Below are 10363 nucleotides of genomic sequence, written 5' to 3'. Positions count from 1 at the left end.
TTCTTTTTTGTGGAAAAGGAAAGACAGGACAGTTCTCTTTTGTGCAAAAGGGTGGATTTGTCATGCAGGTTTTTACAGGATACAAATAAACATCAGTTTACTGAGTAACACAGCAGGGGGGCGAATAGTATTGACTTGACAAAGAAGTGAATTTGAGTCATGATGACATGCAATTATGTCACTTAGTAGTGGTTGGCCTAGTTCAGAATAAGCAATGTTACTAACGCTACACTCTTATAATTTCACTAAATCCAATCTAGAAAAATTCAATGCTTGAAGTCATTTATTGTGTTTAATGTGTGTTTAATAAACTCTTTAAACCCAAGCAGTATCAAACTACTTGAAATAATTACGCAGCGTGCAACCTGACACTATTTTACAACAAACACTGATGTCTTGGGGTCTTTCTTTTATGCCCCATAGTCTCAGAAACAAATCCTGTGTCCTTGTTTGAATACTGTATGCAGCTCTTTTAATTATTCCTGATTTGCGTAGAGTGAGGAGAAAAAAAATGTTTTTTTTCCTTAATTTGAGATGAATTCGTCTTTTATTATTTTAAGCACGATAACAGCCAAGGTCAGCCAAGGCACTGTCAGTCTGTCAGTTGGTCTACCTGCTCAATCAGCGGCCATGAAATTCATGGTTCCCAGCTGAATACTGCTAAATTTGGCGATCCATACACCATTTTTTAAGTAAGTCCTAGCATAAGGTTCGCATTTGTGCTCTTAAAGTAAAATGTCAATTGAAGGATTTCCAGGAAGCATTAATGCTAAGAATGTAATACCGCTGTTGATTCCTTGACCTTTTATGTACTGCCAGTATCACAGTTAAATGTCAGTTTGTTTAATTTTGTCATACATTTTTATACCAGTGGTCTAAGTGGACAGCAAATGTAGGCAAGATACTGGAAAAATACATCAAGAGAAAATGTTTCTGGTTTGTCAGCACCATGTGGTTATAGTAACTTTATAGATTATATCCATCTGCACTGTATGTTCACAGTGTGTTTAAGACATCAACAGTTTAATATTCAGCCAACAACCAGTATATCTATATACTATATCTGGATTTCCTCTTTTATTTCCTTCACTTGTTTCTAAACCATGTGTGCACTTATTTCTGTCACATTTGAACTCTGTTTCTTTTTATCTTAGTGTATGCTTGAAGTCCAAGATCCTAATGCTAATTAATAAACTAAATATCATGTTCTGTCCAGGTGGGAGGAGCCCCTGACAATTTCAAGATAAAGTAAGTCAGTGGATGACACCTCCAAAAGGCAAATTTTCAGCCACGTCACACCCAGCAGCAACAAACTGAAGAACCAGACAGTCAACTATTTTGGCAAAGTGGTTTTCTCTCATGTGTGAAGGAAAGAGCAAGAAACTGAAAAAATAGATGAGTACAAAGATGCACAAAGGGGGACTTTCCAACTCAAAGCGAGAACCAGCTGGGCCTCAAGTCCCCGCAGGGAAAATGGACAGAAAATATTCAATAAATTGGGACTTTGGTTGGTTTCTTCAAGATCAGCAGAATTTAAAAAGATTCTTGTGTTTTGTGGTTTAAGTTAGTCACCATACATGATTAAAATGATCATTCATTCTTACAATGTGGACTTGTTGTGTTATGCAAAAGTCTTGAACACCCTCATAATCTTTATAATTTGCTTACAAGGAGTCTGATTTAGTTTTTTTTAAGTGGTTTTAGCAACAGTTTCCTTTCTGATGGTCTTTTTTCTTTGGACACTGGCACATTTTTAGGCAATTTTTTGTACCTGACTGTTTACAGAGGATGTTTTTATTGTTTGTTAAACCACTTAATACTGGCCTACAAATCATTTGAGAACAAAAAAGGGATGAACAGTGTTTTGTCTACACATAACAGACAAATTAGCAAAGAAACCATTTTAAATTGTATCTCTGGCACCTTGTTACTACCATTCTATTATAAAAACACATAATTTGTTCCCACTTAGTTTAGCTGAATCTGTGAAAATTGCCAACTATAACACAGTCTCACAACATAAAATAATATTTTGGCCATTCCCATAGAGCTGTTAGCCAAAAACTTGGCATATCTCAGAATCATTTGCAATGTGTCCTGAAAAAAGTCGAGGAAACTGGACAAGCAGAGAAGAAAATAATAAGTGGCAGGCATAAAAGCAATCTACAGTGCACAGACAGTATCTGAAAGTCATGTTCTCAGGAAACAGGGGGAAAAACAGCAAAGTCTCCTTTTGTTAAAGTTCCTTCTGAAATGGTCCCAGTGGAAGGCTGGCTATCAAGAAGCCACAATTGGGAAATTGAAAGAAAAGGCAGCCAAATTAAGACACGTAGTGGAGACTATCAGTCATGGACTAGCTATGGATTGAGCAGTGTCGAATATCAGAACAAAGGGCAGCCAACATACATAGAAGCGCTTTTTCAAGCAAGCTCTGTTTCCCATATATACATTAATTCCATGTATGTTTGCACAGTTCATAAAGTCCCTGCACTTTTTTCCATTTTCCCAGCAAAGTATAAAGAAACGAGGGGTGATTCAAGACCTTTGCACGGCATTATATTACCAGGAAGTATAAGGACTACAGCGAATATACTATACATGCAGGCACACACACTCTTTTTTTATTATTAGTTTTGCAGTATAACAGCTGGTAAAAATGTCCTGTGTTTAGCTTAAAACTTTGCTTGGAGAACAAAGGAAATAAAGCCACCTTTTATTATTCTAAGGTACTTCATCTTCTTTCCTCTCATAGCTAAAGAACAATACATAATCTTTGAAACTAGCTCACTGCAATTTGGTTTCTTTTTGCAGCCTGTTCAAATTTTCCTTATATTACATGTGGTTTGTGAATTCAAGTCAAATGAAAGCTACTCTGAAAAAAAGGGATTGGCCAGCTCTTGGATTTACGTAAGCATCTTGCGTGTATTTAACACAATTGCCTCATGCTTTAAAGTTAAGTGTAACTACATAGTGTAGAAACAACATGATATGCAGAGAGGCTAGATTAAATTGTTCATATCATGTTCAAGTGAAGTAAGTCAATAATAGTAAGTCAATAATATCAATGTTAAATCCTGCGACACTGCACGGGTTTCAGACTCGCGCTCTTTAGATCGTGGTTTCAGGAAGGCATCCATCTCAGTCAAGTCGAGCAGCCACCTCTACTTTTTTTAGTATACCAAAAAAAGTAAATTGGGTGGTTGTTACATTAAAAAGGTCTAACTTGTAATTTGAACACAATAATTTCATGTTTCTATGAACTTAATGAAATCATGAAGAATCTGTACGAAATTCAACAACTTAATTTGTTCTTGTTGAGACGACGTGATACAATCTAGTAAGAGTGGTTAGTTGCTGAACTCAACAAGATCGCACAAGATTTCAAACTGCAGGAAAATCACTGGAGTTATAAGAGGCAGACAACTACACACACACACCACGTGCATGCTATTGCTATTTATTGTGTATTATTACAAAAACAAAAAAATTCTGCATCAAAAACAGGAAATCATAGCTTTCCTACATTTCCTAGAGGTGGCATGGTGGTTAGTGCTGTTCCTTACAGTAAGAAGGTCCTGTGTTCAAATCCACATTCTGGCTAGTTTGCAGGTTTCTCTCTGGGTATTCTGGTTTCCTCCTGCAGTTAAAAGTCATGCAGTTATTAGAGTTAGGGTTAACTGGTGATTCTATGCAACCAGGATAAAGATAGAAGGATGGTAGTTGTTGAAGACCCATTCAATTTTTATGGTAACCAGGATCTAGACTTTGTTGAACATTATGTAATATGAATACAGCATGTAGTATTTAAGTGACCAAGTAGTATTGGGGTAAAAGTTATTGAATAGTGTTGAAATAAAATGACAAAATTGTGAAGGATTAAAATATTCCAAGAGCTCAACTTACTTCATCTGAACATGTTTCAATCGCATTTTATGAACACAAAATGTACAGGTTTACTGAATATGAAAAAGTGTTGATTTAACTCAGTTGTTTAAGTTTCTGCCAAAGCAAAACATTTGTGTGCAACCAATGTCCACTATTGAATCAAATAAATCCAACATGGCCTTTTTTTCAGTGTACTATTAAGCTATTGTTATACTAATAATGACCAAGCCAAAAATCTTCAGAAAGCATCCACAGACAAATATCTGTAAAGAAAAGTCAGGAAACATTTTAAAAACAGGAATGTTATTAACACTTTTAAGAATAATTGTATTTATTTCTTTTTAACAGCAAGAGTTGCACCAATGCTGCGAATGACACATCTGTCATTTTCCACATAGTGAGCCACACATTTTTATCATGTGTTTTACTTCTGCAAAAGATGATCAGGTTTTTTTGTACCTTTGTGAGAACAAAGACGAAACCCGTTGCATCACGTTCACAGCGCACCATTAATTCTCAGAAAAAATGTGGTTATAAAGTTCTTCTTAACAGCGGTTTCTTTAGCTCTATTCAAAACTCAAACGCAGGTGTTAGTTGTTGTTTTTTTTCTTTTCATTCAGTATCTAAGAAGAATGACAGTTTCAGTCTCTTTTTCACTAACACTGCCATCGATGTGACTAAGTGTGGCTGATCTTTGGCCCTGTGTGGTGTGAAAGAGAAACATGTCCCTTTGTGTCCCTTTTCCCCCCGTTTACATGAATCCTTTTACTCTGAGAGCGCTGACAACTCAGGGTCACTGTGCTACTGGGCGGTCACTGGTTTCACCTCCCCCTCTTTCTCTCTACACACTCTTTGCTCTCCAGGGTCCCAACAGCTGTTCTCACGTATCATGCAAATAAACTTTCTTGGGACCTTTTTCACACATTCCTACACTTAAAAAAGCATCTGCGTGTTCACATAAATGCAGGTACAAACAGAATTTGATAGTAAAGCAAAATCAAATTCACAGAGAGAGAGAGAGAGGATGGCTGAAAAATGACTGTCTCAGCAACATTAAGTAAACTGACAGAAACCTGAGGGAGGGAATTTAGTATTTTCAAGCAAAACTCTGTCATTATTATGGAGAGTAATAACTTTTATAGAGAAAATAATGTGACAAACCACATTTTAGTTCCAGATGTAATTTCAAATCTGGGAAAGTAGCTCAGTAATATATCAGTCACATGAAAATTCCCAGTGGAAAAAAACTAGTCGGTGTGGCTTCCTCTGATTCCTCCTGTGGCTGTGATGTTCCAGCGTCACAGCAACCAAACACAACACATTAGCAGGGTGAGGATATACTTCACAGTGACACTAGACACTGCAGGTGGTCTATCATGAAGAAGTCATCTATAAGGGTCCTATCTTAGTGAGCCAACAATAACACAGGCCAACAGCAGATCAGTTTTCTGCCTTAAACATATTTACATCCCTATGTTGTGCCTCGTGAGCCACCGTATTAGCCTTTTTTTTTCTTTTTTCCAAAATGGAATGAAAAGAAAAGTGCCAAAGGCATATGCTCTTGCTGGTAGGGATTAATTCCCATTTATCAAATGAACTGAAAATAACCAACACTGCAAGCTAGCAGAACTGAAGCTCTGCGTGATGATTAGCAGGGAATGCTGTAAAACTATCAGCTTGAAAATGAAGAGATAACAGATCTTTGAAATCAAACCTGTGTGCCATCTAAATGTGAAACCTCTGGGGTGTAATTTGTTACTGCCTTGTTCTAGCCTCTCACCACAGTAGCCCTGTGGATGCAGTGTAGGCTGACACTCTGTAGAGACATTTGTGGCCTCAAGAGGATGACGTTTGCTGGTAATGCTGGTAATCCCCTAAATTTTCCCGTAGTGTCACTGTGAGTTTTGCATTTTTGTGCCGGTTAGTGCAATGTTAAAAAAGTACACCTCATAATCCAGGAGCATGTAGAACCAGAATCGCAGAACCACTTTTAGCAGCAATAGCTTGTTTTCTGTGTGACTTTAAAAGTCTGTTGCATTGTTGTGGAGGAATTTTGATCAGCTCTTCTATAGAGCGTTGCTTCAGTTCATTGCACAGTTCTCTTAAAGCATTTTAATGAGGTTAAGTTCTGAACTTTCATTGCGCCATTATAGCACCCTGAGTCATTTCCTTTTTAGCCATTCTGTTATAGATTGCTGCTTTTCTTGGGACCATTATCCTGTTGTATGACCAAATGTCAGCCAAGCTTTAGTTTTCTAACAGATCGTCTCACATTTGACTCTAGAATACTTTGGCCGACTCAGTGACAGCAATGTGCTCAGTAATTGTATCTGCAAAACAAGCCCAAATAATCACTCCTTGCCATCATTGCTTGACACTTAATATGAGGGGTGTTTGTGCTGATATGTTGTGTTTGCTTTTTGCCAAACATGGCTTTTCATTATGGCCAAACATCTCCATTATGGTATTGTCTGTCATTTGAGGACATTGGCCCTCATTTGTTAACAGTGCATACGCGCAAACCTCTGTGTGACTATGTATATTAAGAAATGAAGACCTGGCTAATTAAATTTTATTTGCATAGCACATTTATGACGAAAGTGCAAAAGCTTGAAGGCAGCTTGTATTTTAAGCTTAGATTAGACCAGAGTTCTGGTGCAAGGACACATAAGGCTTTGACTGAAACATTATCAGCAGTAATTGAGAAGCAGGCGTTAATGATCTTGAGGGAGTATATGGGTGCAGCATATCTGCCACATATGCAGATGTGAGACGTAGATGTTGCAGATGTAGACTGCAACTACTACAAGTAGTAATAAAAAGATAAACAAATATATTTTTTCCTTTTTTTTTTTTGCCTTTCTTCAGTTGAACTTTCTCCTCATTTCTTGCCTTAGGGGTATTTTTAAATCTACACCGCATGTATGAGATCAAAACAAACTCCTCTGAACTCCTATGACGTAACCTACGCTATATTCATCACTTTCTCCGTTTCACCTGCAGGTAAACGAGTAAACGCAGTATGCAGGTAGGATGCAGACTGCACAAGCCTGCTGGTTCAGAATGATTACAGTGTGGTAAGATCAAAATAGGCCGGTGCGTATGTTTCATAAATCCGAGTGTCATGTTGCGTACGCACTTGTGGGGGACAGGTTAAAAGCTTTCCACGCACATTATGGTAAATAAGTGCTTGTGGTTTGCTCACATGCAACTTTGCGAGCTTTAGTCGTGCTGCCATGTTGTTTTATGAGAGAAGAGGCTTTCTCTTTGTAGCCCTTCCAGCCACTTCTTCAGTCTTTTTCTAATTGTACTATTGTGAGTTTTAATATTTAACATGCTAACCGCTTCCTGTAAAATCTGAAACGTAGCTCTTGGGGTTTGTATTTTTTAAGTTTCTCTGAGGTTTGACCTTTGGGGTGAATTTGCTGGGACATCCACTCCTAGGAGGTCTGGCTTTCTATAAGCACACAGCTGAATGCTCCAGAGCAGCAATCTTCCTTAACCTCTGCGTTTATAGAGGTGCTTACACTTGCTGATGATCAGTTAATCAAGTGTATTTGATTGGCAGCACCTGGCTGCTAGTCGTGACCTCATTTATATTGGAAGTAGTGTAGTTTTTCTTAGGACTGCATAAAGTCCTGTGGAAACTTCCCCTTTCACATAAATTCAAATAGTTAGCATCATCATATGTTCTCCCCTGGGCAATCATCTCAGAAGAAGCAAGCAGTTAGCTTGGCGGCTATTTGTTTTTCAGTTTTTATGTGGAAACTGGATATTCTCTCTGGTCAGTCTGAGGGGGCACGTAGTTGTACGTATACTAGGAGGAATGGCAGGAGTAAGCAACCTCATATTTTTACTGGTCGTAACATGGCAGCGTTTATTTTAAGTATTTGAAGTGCATCTTCACAATATGGGAGCTTCATCAAGTCTGCAATTAGCAGAGTTTGCTACTTACAGTCTGCACAGTTTATTGTTAAGCATTTGTTCTGGCACAGATTCTTGACATTAAAAGCCAATAAAAGCCTTCTGTTAGCAAGTCAGTTATTCAAACCTTCATTTTGTTATTAGCTGTTAACAAAAGATTCTCAGTACAAGTTGACCACAAAGCAGATGCTTTCTTAAAGTTAATGCCTACTTGTCCAGTAAATCTGTTCCCACTTTATCGGAGCATGCTTTTATTCAGGGGAAACATTGCATGCCCTCAGCTCAAAATAACACAAATGCAGAGTGCAACACAGAGGCCAGACTCTTTAAATACTTGAGGTTTGATGAAACGTCAGAATCTCATCAAAGAGCTTCCATCCGACAGTTTGTGACAATGATCCAACAGCTGTCCATGTAGGCTCAGCTGCTACTTGTCCTCAAAGTCTACCTCTGATGCGATCCAAGTCCCTGGGTCCTTTCTGCAACCTCAGAAAGTTCCATGTTATCAGTTCTCTAGGGGTGGGGGGAGTAGAAGGTCTAGAGCCTGGTTACCCTTAAAACTTGCCATCTCTAATCAGAATAGCTAAGAGGTTGCTCTGCTCCCACAGTTCTGCCAGGGATTGAGAAGCACGCTTACTGTGAGTGCTGGCCATTCTGTGGCCTTTCATTAATACTGCCTGCCATCTGAGAGCAGCTCAGAGAGAGCTTGTTGCTGAGCAGATAAAGATAGGGGTGAGCATAAACACTAAACAGAGGTTAGGCACATGAGCTTTGATGGTTGCGATTGGTGGTCTTATCTGGAGTGGGACGCCATCGTGTGATCCCCTCCCACCCCCCACATCTTATGCGAAATAGAGGTTGAGCAGGCACACTTGCCATTCAGAAACATTTGCAAGATTCCATACAGTCCTCAAGTGCAGAGATTTATGACAGGAAAACAGTCAATGTATGTCCAGTGTTTGGCTGGCTGCATTCTCTACATGGAGCACCTTTCATTAAACGTTTGACACCATGCTTATAAAGTCCTCAGGTGACTGAAGCTGGTTGTTTCCTTTTTGCCGTTGCTGTTAATATGAGCTTTAACAAGGCGTTATTCACGCAAGAGAGTAAAAATATCGTCAGAATTGTGACACCTCCACCTCCTGAGCACACTTGCAGAGGAGATAATACACCCATCATTCAAACAGGTTTGAACACCATATGTTGGTGGTGGATTTAACATGTGGCCTGGCTATTCCAGGACAATTTGACTACCTCAACTGGCACAAAGTTGCTTTATTCATTTACCACTCTTGGCTTTTGGATGACCCTTCCCATCCACATATTCAACTCCTTCAGTTCCTTTTTTTTTTTTTTCACCCCTCATTCTGTGAGAATTTATTTTGAAACTTGGCACTAATCAACCTGTAACTGTCCACTGCTTTGCAACACCTCCCTAAAAATAGTCCCCACTAATCCTCAGGTCCCCTCTGAGAAGTACGGCACATTACCAGGGATTGACTGACAGATCAGCTGCACAAAATGGCAGAAATCTTATCATTATTATTAATGGAAAAAATATAGAGATTTTTAAAATGGGGACATTTCAGTTTGTTTCCTCTTTTGACACACTGCAGTAATAAAGTTTAAAGCCTGAAAACAGAGAAGTCAAATGTGCAGTCCATGCTGCGGTGCTGCACCCTCTTGTGGGGTCGATGAATACAGCTTTTAGCAGCAGACTCATTTGGACAACTTTAGGAACAACAAAGTGAACTAATGAGGAGATGTGGTTGAAGTTAACATCCTGCTCATGCAAGTCAACTGTCTTGCAGATTAAAGCTGTGTCGTATACGAGCTAAAGATGTGTGTTATTTAACACGTTTAAAAAAAAACGTTTGAAGCAGTGACGCAGCTGTAACTGCAAAAACTGTTGCTTTAAGAAAGTTTGCGAGCATTAGCTTGACTTAAGAGGCAATTTGTAGCAATAATGAAACCGTAAGAAAAGCACTTCCCAAAGAAACTTTGGTGTTTTATCAAACAGTTTGAAAAAAAATAGATATTTTTTTACTTGCATTAAATCTTGATCAGCTACTCCTTAATCATGAATCAGAGTTTTCCGTCTTTGGCTTTCGGTTTCATTTTGGTGACAGTTTGGCTGTATTTACCATAGTGATTTCATCTTATGTAGCCCACTGGGGGTCTCTGTTACAGTTTCAAGTTGACAATCTAATCCCTCATTCTACCAAGGTTAGAACATAGTCACATAATTTATATGATCAGCGTGGCATGTTTTCACGTGTGGTAGAAGGAGGCATAAATTGTGTTTGTGTGCACTTCAGCTGCCTACAGGGCTGCAAACACAGCGTGCCAGATCTCCCACAGGCCTGCAGAATATAGTGAAAGAGGGCCAGCAGATAGAGTGGCATGTACCCCCTGTTGAGATTTTGTAAAAGGAGACCCAAAGAGAAATGGACAGCTGAACCAACTTGCACGCCTAGCACATTAGCTGCACAGACTGTAAGGCTTGTGGTCCCGCTTAGATGTCTGTTTTCCTTTGGTTAACATGTGCTCTCTT

This window comes from Pundamilia nyererei, unplaced genomic scaffold, assembly GCF_000239375.1.
Source record: "Pundamilia nyererei isolate P.nyererei 1_Seehausen unplaced genomic scaffold, PunNye1.0 scaffold00067, whole genome shotgun sequence".
Lineage (NCBI taxonomy): Eukaryota > Metazoa > Chordata > Actinopteri > Cichliformes > Cichlidae > Pundamilia > Pundamilia nyererei.
This window is presented reverse-complemented; position numbering follows the sequence as displayed.